General features: G+C 43.9%; 1 long non-coding RNA gene across 1 annotated transcript; it reads right to left on the bottom strand.

Moving 5' to 3' along the window:
* Nucleotides 1-11,384: 11,384 nt before the first annotated feature.
* Nucleotides 11,385-11,859, bottom strand: LOC120436506. The gene is made up of 2 exons (XR_005610507.1): nucleotides 11,800-11,859; nucleotides 11,385-11,639 (listed from the first exon to the last, which is right to left on the bottom strand). It is a non-coding gene; the product is annotated as an uncharacterized LOC120436506 (long non-coding RNA).
* Between the last annotated feature and the right edge of the window lie 867 nt (nucleotides 11,860-12,726).

Below are 12,726 nucleotides of genomic sequence, written 5' to 3'. Positions count from 1 at the left end.
TAGCTATTTTAGGGGGATATCTGTGTGTGCAGGTGACTATTACTGTGCATAATTATTAGGCAACTTAACAAAAACAAATATATACCCATTTCAATTATTTATTTTACCAGTGAAACCAATATAACATCTCCACATTCACAAATATACATTTCTGACATTCAAAAACAAAACAAAAACAAATCAGCGACCAATATAGCCACCTTTCTTTGCAAGGACACTCAAAAGCCTGCCATCCATGGATTCTGTCAGTGTTTTGATCTGTTCACCATCAACATTGCGTGCAGCAGCAACCACAGCCTCCCAGACACTGTTCAGAGAGGTGTACTGTTTTCCCTCCTTGTAAATCTCACATTTGATGATGGACCACAGGTTCTCAATGGGGTTCAGATCAGGTGAACAAGGAGGCCATGTCATTAGTTTTTCTTCTTTTATACCCTTTCTTGCCAGCCACGCTGTGGAGTACTTGGACGCGTGTGATGGAGCATTGTCCTGCATGAAAATCATGTTTTTCTTGAAGGATGCAGACTTCTTCCTGTACCACTGCTTGAAGAAGGTGTCTTCCAGAAACTGGCAGTAGGACTGGGAGTTGAGCTTGACTCCATCCTCAACCCGAAAAGGCCCCACAAGCTCATCTTTGATGATACCAGCCCAAACCAGTACTCCACCTCCACCTTGCTGGCGTCTGAGTGGGACTGGAGCTCTCTGCCCTTTACCAATCCAGCCACGGGCCCATCCATCTGGCCCATCAAGACTCACTCTCATTTCATCAGTCCATAAAACCTTAGAAAAATCAGTCTTGAGATATTTCTTGGCCCAGTCTTGACGTTTCAGCTTGTGTGTCTTGTTCAGTGGTGGTCGTCTTTCAGCCTTTCTTACCTTGGCCATGTCTCTGAGTATTGCACACCTTGTGCTTTTGGGCACTCCAGTGATGTTGCAGCTCTGAAATATGGCCAAACTGGTGGCAAGTGGCATCTTGGCAGCTGCATGCTTGACTTTTCTCAGTTCATGGGCAGTTATTTTGGGCCTTGGTTTTTCCACACGCTTCTTGCGACCCTGTTGACTATTTTGAATGAAACGCTTGATTGTTCGATGATCACGCTTCAGAAGCTTTGCAATTTTAAGACTGCTGCATCCCTCTGCAAGATATCTCACTATTTTTGACTTTTCTGAGCCTGTCAAGTCCTTCTTTTGACCCATTTGGCCAAAGGAAAGGAAGTTGCCTAATGATTACGCACACCTGATATAAGGTGTTGATGTCATTAGACCACACCCCTTCTCATTACAGAGATGCACATCACCTAATATGCTTAATTGCTAGTAGGCTTTCGAGCCTATACAGCTTGGAGTAAGACAACATGCATGAAGAGGATGATGTGGACAAAATACTCATTTGCCTAATAATTCTGCACTCCCTGTATGTACAGGGGATGACACCCCCACATATGGAATATGTAAGAGAACCAGTTAAGAGTTACAGTGTAACAATACAGTCCGCTATCTGCCAAAAACATCCTAAAGAAGAATCTCTGGCCATCAGTTCATGCCCTGAAACTCAGGCACACCTGGGTTATGGACAGTTATGAGACAGTCATCACTGGCAAGTCCACCTTTGAATGTCTCAGAAAAGCCAAATCAAGGTTTGTGGCCTAGTCAAAGTCAGACTTTAAATATGATGGAGAGCCTTGGCAAGACCTTAAACAATATATTCATGCTTGCTGAGAGAAGACAGCTTTTTCACCCTGGAAATTATACTAATTTAAGGTCATGCCTAACAGTCTAACAATGCACTTCCAACCCTGTTTTTCTTACCTAGATGACATCATCAATTCTTTATCATAGGAGCAGAAGGAGGACATCCAGGCAGTTCATTTTTCAAAAACTGTAGCTAACTTTTTCTTAACATCCCTTAAATTCCTGTGTCACATTGTGTCAGCTGCAGGTATTCAGGCGGATCTAGATAAAACAAAGAAAGTGGTTGAATTCCCAGTTGCATCATCAAGACATTTCAAATTTTCCTCTGCGAGGCCAGATGGTAGCACCGGTTTGTCCCCAATTTCTCATAACTGGCTGAATGACTGAATACATTAAATCTCAGAGTAGCAAATTGAAATGGACACAGGAGTGCTGCACTGCTTTTGAAGTCCTCGAGACCTGTCTGGTCGCCCCACCCATCCGAGAACATGTAAACTTTAAGACCTGCCCTTTGTGGTTTACACTGATGACATGGGCCTGAAGAAGACTGAGGAACAAAGAGGATTTCCTGGTGTATGGAACTGAATCCTGAATAGAGGAGAACGTAACTATTATGCTGTGTTATTGGCCCTGCAATGATGGAGATACTACTTGGAATGGGGATTTTTCACTGTGTTCACAGATAATTCAACACTGTTATGGGTCTTTGATGTCCAGACATGTAGTGCATGTCTCACCTGGTGGGCCCCACAGCTACAGGGATTCACTTTAAGGAATACAGGAAGGAAAAGTACAACACAGTTCCAGATGCCTTGTCCAGATGACCACATGACACGGCCACCACTGCCGTCCATTTACCACCAAACTGTAGCGCTCAAATCTATCAAAGGAGCTGCTCATCTCTGATGAAACAATCTGGAGAGCACAGCAGGATGACTGTTTTCTTGTTTTCTTTAAAATAAAAACAATAATAATCACCAAAAAAATAAAACAAAATAAAACAAAAGTCAAAAACAAAATCACCGGAGGGGCGTATCAGCCAAATTTAGTCATGTTTCTTCTGGCCATGATTCCAGAAATGAACAGGTACATATTTACATCTCATGTGTTTTATTTTTCACACTCAGTGACATTGTGCTCTGTTCTCGCTGTTTCTCAGAGCTATATTTATTTATGTGACGTGAAAACAACAATTTTATAAGTCATGAAAAAGGAAAAGTGTACATCCATTTAAGATCAGACTGGAAGTCAACAATATGATCCATAAAGTGTAATCATTGAGATTTACAAAAGAGGACCATGTACGGCTTCATAAATTTGACAAAATAATTAATTTTTCTGCCTTTGTGCAGAGTTTTACTTGGGGAGCTACACACGATGAGGTCTATATGCATAGGCCTTTCTCTCATGGTAATTTGTGAAATGTTGAGAATATTGTATCCATGAGAAATTTGATACTTCTCGCGGTGTGGCTTGCAATTCTCATCTGATGAGAATGAGAGTGTTGACCCTCCTGTTGTCTCTCAGCCACCAGCAGAAACATTCCCCTCCAATAATATGGTCCCAACTCCAAAAACAGGATAGACTTAGTGCTGCTAATATTATCAGAATGGTTCCAGACCCCACCAGATACACAGTCAGCCATGTTGAGGACATCAAGTCATCATTTTAGCTCTTGACACCATCGATTGAACATATTGTACTTTGAATAACAATAAGGGGCGTGTGGGACAAGTGGGTACAGGGTTTACCCCTGCTGTACATTCGAGGCCTCCATGTGACTGTTGACGAATGCTTGGTTGTGTTTCGTGGCTGCTGTCCATTTTGTCAATATGTGCTGAGCAAACCTGCCAAATATGGCATCGAAATATGGGCAGCATGTGATGCACAGTCCAGCTTTGCCTGGAATAAGCAAGTTTAAACAGGCAAATCCCCCGGTGAAGCACCTGGAAAAAAAATCAGGCAAAAGAGTGGAGCTTGATAGTGGTGGGTATAAAAAAATCGATCATTTTAAATCGATTTTACTTTGAGTAATGTGATATTGATTCATTAAATAATGAATCAATTTATAAATATACATTTATTTTGCCAGAAATGCCAGAATCTCAGGTTAAACCTCACAAAACTACTTCAACAACCGCCAAACAGTTTAAACAGCAAATGAGAGCAGGTAAATAGATTCAGCACAAAGATGTTAAACACAAAGCGCAGATCCAGCCCCTTGTTCACCCAATGTGAACATGCTGGGCGCCGAAAGCCAACATCTCACAGATTCGGATGCTGCAGGCTTCGTCCCTCTCCAACCAAAATTCACTGAACCAACAGCAAAAGAAGATCCAAACTACGCTTCACGTTTGATAAACATCGTCATGAATTCCCTCTGACTTTGGCTGTTTTACTTCCACCATGACAAAATGACACTTCCACCATGACAAAATGACACTTCCTGCACAGCTGAACCATTCCACAGAAGACTTTCCACTGGACCATTCTTGGGATGATATTCCATGCTCAGACTTTGAAAATGTGATTAAAACTGGTCAAATGGTGTGCCCTGACGTAGTACTGACATTTACAAATTTTGTGTTGCTTAGAGACAGATCATGCTGAGCAAGTCGTGACACTTGCACCGGAGAAGAACCCACCCACTCGGTAGCTGTAGCTCAGGAGGTAGAGCAGGTCATCTACTAAGTGGAAAGCTGGTGGTTTGAGTCTGCATGGCAAATATCCCTGAGGATGCTACTAAAATGTGTCTGCATGTTAGATAGAAAGAACTTAAGCATAGAAAAAAATGAATGAATGGGTGAATGACACACGTTGCATATTGGGGTAATAGAACTCCCACATTGCTGGGTGTAGCTCTATAGTTCAGATGGTAAGTAAAGATGAGTCTATCCGGTTCTGTGTGGATTGCTGCAAGGTGAATGAGGTTTCAGTTTGATACCTACCCCATGCTCTGGGTTGACGAACTCCTGGACTGTTTAGGCATTGCTTGTACTAGTTACAGTACTGGATTTGACCAAGGGCTAGTAGCAGATTGCCTTCTTTCCAGAGTCTAAGGCAGGGGTCCCCAATCCCAGTCCACGAGGACCGGTGTCCCTGCAGGGTTTAGATGTGTCCTTGATCCATCACAGCTGATTTAAATGGATAAATTACCTTCTCAACATGTCTTGAAGTTCTCCAGAGGCCTGGTAATGAACTAATCATGTGATTCAGGTGTGTTGACCCGTCAATCCTTCCATATCCCTCATGTCACGGTCTCTGCAATTTAAAAATGAAAGCTTCCACGGAAAACCCTCTTTTGCCCTATGTCAGCTTAGCACAATTAGACATGCACAATGAAGTTGTGCATTGTCTCTTAAAAATTCACAGGGCTTCTCCCCTGGAGTAGCTTCACTCCAGGCCCTGTCATAAGAAAAAACATTAGCCAGTGGTGTGTCCTGCTGTAAATCATGTGATTGGATCATATGATTAACCTTTGCTGTCGAAAAATAGATGTAGATGTTAGCGCAGCGCATCTGTATGCACACATTCTCACGTTGACCTCTGCACTGTAAACAATACAAGGTCATGAATAACACACCGCTGGTAAATTCAAAGACACAGAAAATGGCAATTAAAAGGTTAAGTCAGCACGGCCCAAAAGCCCATGCAACCTGTTGCTGTCATCTTTCTGCTCCTGTAAAAAGAAACATACATACATACATCCACCCTTTTGTCAGGTCAAGGTGGAGGTGCAATCTTGCATACTGGTGTCAAGTCAGTCAAGCTTTTGTCAGTCCAGTCAGTCCCCATTTTTTATTTGCTGACAGTAGAACCTCGTGACGCAATAAGTTTCTACTGCCAGCAATGACGTCATTTCAAAAAAGAAAGAAAATTTAGACTGGATTACCTCGCTGAATCCTTTTTGGCAGGGACTTGTTTTCTGATTGTCCCAAATAAGTGGCTTTCTCCCGAGCCCATTTTAATTTTTGGAGAAACTCACTTGCGATTGTTCAACATGTTGTGTAGCGCTTTCGATCCCGATCTTGCAGGCCTGCTTCAAAAGAGAAAATTGCCAAACAAAAATCTCAGTGCACTGTTAAAAATCAAAAAATATGAAGGCCTCTTTTTAGGAGTTGTCTAAGCATGCTCTCTTAGAATGACAGATCAAAACAAAACTAATTGGCAGTTTCAAAGTGGTACCAAAGGAAAACGCTAAATCCCCAAAACTTTCATCCCCCAGTCACACCTCACACAACAATATTCTATTAGATAATGAGTTTTGTTTTCCCCCATGTAACCAGATGTGTGTCATGATAAGACCTCCCCCACACATCAGAAACAAGAAACTCAATAATCTATTAGTCTCCACTCATCTGACCCCCCTGCAGCATTCTGTTCACCCCTGCAATAATTCAGTCATCCTTCCCCAAAATAACACTAGTTCACTAGTCTATGTATCACTTTTTAACCCACTAAGTGAACCGGACGAGATGATGGTAACAGCAATGCATGCTTAAAATGCTATTTGGTCTTCATGAGCTTCATTGCATGTGTGTATGTGTTAGTAGGATTAATGCATTTTCTGTTTGTGTAATTTTGTGTATCTCTCTCTTTGCGGTGCTCCAGACACTTTTCAATTCTCCACGCAAGGCAGTCGTTTTTTGTTCCCAGTTTCCTAAACCCAAATTTCAGTTCCCACACTAAAACAGCCATGTTCTCCCCTGCTCCTTCCACTGTGGTCTCATCTCATCTCTCCCCCTTGCAGCAGTCCAGTGAGTCAGTTGTCTTTCAGCTTTGTCCTGTTTTCCACTTTCTCATCTTGCCATTTTGCTCCAAAAGTGGCAAATGTCCAACTCAGACAGTCTTTTCAAAGGTCCATTCACACACAGTGAAGTTGCAGCTCGTTGGAAATGCACATCCATCCATCCAGTCATGATGATGCCATTTTTCTCCTTGCTGTCGCTGTCTTGCACAGCTGCTGCTGCAACTTTTCTTCACTGCTCAGGACACTGCTGTGAGCTCCTGATATCCATCTCGTTGTTCTGGAATTGCATTTCTTGTCTTCAGGGAGAGATTCTTGGAGCTTGTTTTCTCATGGTGACAAACACATGGAAGTTAAGCTGTAAAACAATTCAGCCAAAACTTGGCTCGAGTGTTTCTAAATGATGTTAACCTATAATTTTCTTCCGACTGCTGCACGTGGAAAATTGATCCGGGTCTGTTCCTCACCTGCAAGTGACACACTGAGACATTTTGATCATTCTTATCACTGCTTAAAGAAACATGTCTCCCCTCTCTGGTTCTGAAGTCCCCTTTCTTAAAACCCAGAGAGATTGTAGTTGTTCTACGTTAAAAATCACCAAACCCTCTTCCTATTTTTTTTACTTATTTTCATCAACAATTCTGCTAATTTTGTGTGTGTGTCCACCCTAGGGGAGCTGGTGGCCTGCAGTACCACCGTCTCCCGCTAGTTGGAAACAACTTTTACACACATTTCTACACTCCTCTCTTTTTTTTCTTGTTTTTGTTCCCTATTTTCAACATTTTGTTCCCCATTTTTCTCTGTTTTTTTACACACACAACAACTTTTCCCACACAACCATTCTCTTTCATCTCACAACATACTTTTACCCACAGTTCTTAACATACAGTCACACATTGAGTTTTGTCCCTGGCTGCCTGGTGGAAGGCCTGCCGCAGTCGCCTCTCGAGCCGCTAATCCGGCTCCGCTGACTGCCCCTGGAATCTAGATTCTCTTCCTACTACACGAGACGTCCCCCGTGAGGTTCCTTGCCTTCTACGGACCAAGGAACGAACACCGCCACCCCCAGTTTCCTTTGAAGAAGTTAGGATCTTTTAGAAGACGCTAGGGATGTCACTCCGTGATTCTACACGAAGACTCCCTCGGAGCTCTTGCCCTGAAAGGTCGTAACACACCTTCTTGGGCTCCCCGAAGGCTGCAACACGCTCACTTCTTTGGCCAGACACAAAACTCTCGTGACTTGTTACAAGTTAGCTATCACTCACCCATCTGCAGGAGTCCCCTCAAAGTCGATGGTCTCGGTGGTTGCTGAAACACGCGGCTCCGTGACTCCTCCATTTCCTTTGCTTCAACAGCCGGTAGGACAAAGGTACCTTTTCCCTCAGGGGTGATCAGCCCGTCCACGGAACCGTTGTTCAGTGACCACACGGACCACCCTGCTCACAGCGCCATTCTGTTGTGGAAGTTTTCCACTTAAATAAAGCCTGCAGATGAGCGGTGAGCGGTAGCTAACATTCTTTAATCAAAACACACAGAACAGAAAACCAAGCTTGATGGAGAGCCTGCATGACCACGGGGCAGGGTCAGCAGAGTCTCACTGAGAGTAGTGTGGCTCTCAGTTAAATACCTTCTCCAGGAACAAAGGCAGTACACAGCTGTTTCACACCTTAAGGTTCACACTCCCTTGCTACCTCCCAGAGTCCTCGAAGAGACAAAAGACTGGTCCTGTGGAGTGGTCTGCTTCCACCCAACTTCCTTCTTACAGTATGGGTGTCAGACATGTTAAAATCCAGTGGCACCAAGGCATTATACAATAAAATAATGTGATTAGTACATAAGTGAAAGAAATTCCTTTACAAATCATATCAGCGCTTATAAGCAAGGACATGGTGACAGTGGGAAGAAAAAACTCCCTTTTAACACAGCCATGACTGATTAGGGGTGAGGGTGAGGGAGACAGGACAAAGACATGCTGTGGAAGAGAGCTAGAGATTAACAATAAATAATAATTAAATGTAGATTTGTGTACAACACATAGGGAGTGAAAAGGGGTGAGTGCACACTTAGTTCATCTTTCCCAGTCTACACCTATTGCAGCATAACTAAGGGAGGATTCAGGGTCACCTGGTCCAGCCCTAACTATATGCTTTAGCAAAAAGGAAAGTTTGAAGCCTAATCTTGAAAGTAGAGATAGTGTCTGTCTCCTGAATCCAAACTGGAAGTTGGTTCCACAGAAGAGGGGCCTGAAAACTGAAGGCTCTGCCTCCCATTCTACTTTTAAATACTCTAGGAACAACAAGTAGGCCTGCAGTGTGAGAGCGAAGTGCTCTAATAGGGTGATATGGTACTACAAGGTCATTAAGATAAGATGGGGCCTGATTATTTAAGACCTTGTATGTGACAAGAAGGATTTTAAATTTTACTTATGTAGCACCAAATCACTATCACAGTTACCTAACTATGCTTTCTATTGTAAGGTAAGAAACTTGCTAAACGGTGTTGCCTGTCGCACCTCGGATGGTGTCGTTAGGGTAGCTGCAGGGTCATCAGCCGCGAGCCACCCTTCATTAATTTTTTACTCCATAAATCCTGAAACGTCTTGGTGTGGTGGAGCAATGGCAGAGATGTCTCCTTACCAACCCCTGCAGCTGATCCCACAACCCTTGTCTTTCCTACATCTTGTCTTTCCTTCTTAGCTAAAGCCAGAAGTACCCCTGTTCTGCTTCTCAGACAGATCATACAATAATATATATTTTATAGTTTGTACATTTGTCAGTTAGGACTCTAGATCTCTCACTTTCCTGAACACTGTCCAGCATTACATTAATGTTTTTAATGAAATTATTCAAACTTTTTTTCAGATTTGTATGAAAGAGCAAGGCCAGTAGCACACTGTCAGTGGTAACATTAAAATTACTCTTTATTATGAGCATTCAGTTGGCTCTGCTAATTGCACACAAGCATATACTATACAAAATGCACTCATCAACCACTTTATTAGGTACACATTGCTGGTGCAAATTTAGACACCATTTTGCCTTGAGACCTGCCTTAATTATTTGTTGGATAAATTCACCTAGGTGCTGAGATTCTGGTCTATATTGACATCATACCATCACACACTGCAAATTTGTAAGCTGCTCATACAGATTTCTCCTTGAAAAATTCCAAGGTTGCTCTACTGGACTAACATCTAAAGAGTGAGGAGGAGTGAAGTAGTCAGACTCAAACGTCTTAGGCACAACCAACTGGTCTCCCACCCTACTGCGGTGATATAATAGCTCACCCTTTAGGAAAAATAGCTCTCTGCCTCTCTCAGTGACCTCTGTTGTGTTTGTGACACTTTTCGAAAACAGGGGAGCTAAAGATGGATCCTCTCTTTGCAGCTGAGCTATTTCACCAGGTACGACTGGTAATTCATCACATTGTGGCACTGGAACTGGTTCAGTGAACTTTGTCCCCCTCACCTTAGCCTTTCGCCTCTGGGCTCTGCTCTTTCTTATGCGACCCTGACTTGATCCTTCAAAATCAGGAACATCACTGTTAGCGAATGGAAATTCACTCCAACCTAAACCTTCTTCTGCGTGATGCTTATGTTGTGACCTGGTGACGGCTACCATGGACTCAGCTGTAACACTTGGGTTGATTTCCTCTCCCCTGGCTATCAGATCTCGCAAAATGGGAAGATCACCGCCCAACACAACCTGATATGGCAGTTTACTCATAACTCCCACTGAAAGTAAATACAGCTCGCCGTCAATCTGAATATTAATGTTGGCAATTGGGTAATGCACATCATTACCGTGAACACACCAAACTTTTACCTTGCCGCAAAACGTAGCATCCCTGGGAAGACATTCCTGCCTAACCAAGGTACGGCTGCTTCCTGAATCCAGAAGAGCCACACATGGCTTTTCCTCAATTATAACGCATGTGGTGCGCTCATGCTGAGAAGAGGGCGCTAAAGACTCAACTTCATCTTCCCGACCTACGACACCCCTTGAAGAAAAGCACATATATGTGTTACTGACAGTCTGACTTGGACAATCTGCCCTAAAGTGACCTGTTTGACCACAAGAGTGACACACTAAAGGCCCACGTTGCTTGATTTCCCTAGCCCGACTACTAGTGGAATTATGGGGGCCCTGCCTGAAATTCCTAGTTTTTTGACTGTTCCCACTCTCCGTCCTACCCGCTACTACTGGGGCTAATTGGATGGGACTGGCATAGTTCTTTAGTGGCCGACGGGCTGCAAGAAAAGCGTCAGCCAGCCCTGCTGCTTGCTTAGACGTGGTTGGGTTATGCTCCTTTATCCACGTGCGCAGTTCAGGATTGAGAACTCTCAGGAACTGCTCTAAAACAATGACATCACCAATTTCATCTTTGGACTTTTCTTTTGGAACTATCCACTTATCATACAGTTCTTTCAAGCGTGTCCTTAACTCTTTAGGTGTCTCACCATCACCCAATGTAGTGGAGCGAAATCTGAGTCTGTAAGTCTCTGAACATATTTCAAACTTTTCAAGAACAGCTTTCTTCACCTTTACATAGTCCATAATCTCATCAATGTCCACGGCTACAAAAGCAGCTCGTGCCTTACCAGTGAGAAGTGGAGCAAGATGTAGTGCCCAATCCTCGTGTGGCCACTGGCACCCACTTGCGATCCTCTCAAAAGTTGTTAGGTAATGCTCAATGTCTTCGTCCTCGTTAAAAGGCTGCATTTTAGGCCCTTTCCAAGCTGGTGGTCATTTTAAGGAGGAAGACTGAGTTGCTGTAGTGGCCTCTGTGACCAAGTGGTCGGCGGGGTTCTACAAGAATTGAGAAAGAAATTGACAACGCCACCTGGGGGGGAAAGGCTAGCCCCCAGGAAATACAAACTGAAAGAATGAAATGTAATTAGAACAACAACGTTTGCACAGGTTCAGGGATGCACACTGAGGCCGACTCAAATATTAACACAATTTTATTTATTAATGTAAAATAAAAACAAAACACTGAGAGCGCACTGAATGTCTAAAACGGTGTCCCAAATTACAATAAAAATAAACACACAACTGGGACTTACCAGCAGCGGTGGACCAAAAGAAAACCACATAAAAAAACCTACTATAGTCTATTCACCTGGTGCTGTACAACAAAAGAAGTGTGGAAAACGACCCGCCACCTAAGGTCCCACGGCCGCTGGTAGATCCTCAGTTCGCTGAAATAAAAGCACAAGACATACACATTAAAAGGATAAAAACATGGGACATAAAACAGGCTCTCTATATACTAAAAAAAGAAATTAAAAGAAAAACGGAGATCTGCAATAAAACACACCCACATACACACCACAGAGCACAGATTAGAAGTACTTCTACTCTGCGAGCCAGCCCACAGCTGGTGCTGGTTCCGATTGTCCGTAGCCCCACTCAGTCTCGTGCGGCTCTCCACAACTGGGAGAAAAGGGAGAGGCAGTACTAGTTTTATAACACCAGCCCAATATGCAGCTGAGGATCGCCCCGACCCGCCGCGAAAGCTGGAGTGAAACGATAGTCCAAAAGGGGCTTAGCATGAGACCCAAAGCCCCCAGGGGCGAGGTAAGCAGCAGGAACAAAACTGGACAAGCAACAGATCGGAACACAAGATAAAACAAGGCAAGACAAGACAGCAGCTAGGCAGGCGTCTCAACTCTTCGCTTAAAATCAGGCAGTTGATCCCTGAGAGGGTGCGGCAGCAATCAAATCCCCAAGACTGGAGGCACTGTACTGCACGGTGGACGCAACTCACGCGTCTCTCCACCACGGCTGGAGTAAAAAAAAGAAACAGCCGCGCTGTAGCAGTCACACGATCCGATCGTAAAATTAACCGATAGGCCAGCATTTACTGCTGTGTCGCACCAGAAGCTCGGGAGGAATGATCCAACAAGAAAAACCGGCTTCCCTTTATACAGGTAAACACCACCCTGTAATCAATATACAGGTGGGTTCCTAATTAACGTAGTTGCGCAGCGACAGCGAGCGCAGGAGAGAGCGAGCGAGAGCAGTAGAGTGAGCGAGAGAGAAAAGAAAGGCGAGTAGCCCATCCGGCTACACCTCCATGACGTTAGATTGTAGCTGAGGCATTGCTGGATGCTCCGCAGTAGGCCTCAACCGCGTCTCTGTGTCAGCTGTTGCACCTTCCAACAGCAGCTGGTGCTCTCGACGTTCTGATTGCACTTCCTGCTGGAGCTGAGTGAACTGGTGCTGAATTTTCCGCCAGCGATCTTCCTGCCACTGCTTATCCAGTTCCCATCGGGCCTCTCTGTC

This window comes from Oreochromis aureus, linkage group 23 (assembly GCF_013358895.1).
Source record: "Oreochromis aureus strain Israel breed Guangdong linkage group 23, ZZ_aureus, whole genome shotgun sequence".
In the NCBI taxonomy this organism is placed as follows: Eukaryota; Metazoa; Chordata; class Actinopteri; order Cichliformes; family Cichlidae; genus Oreochromis; species Oreochromis aureus.
This window is presented reverse-complemented; position numbering and strand designations above follow the sequence as displayed.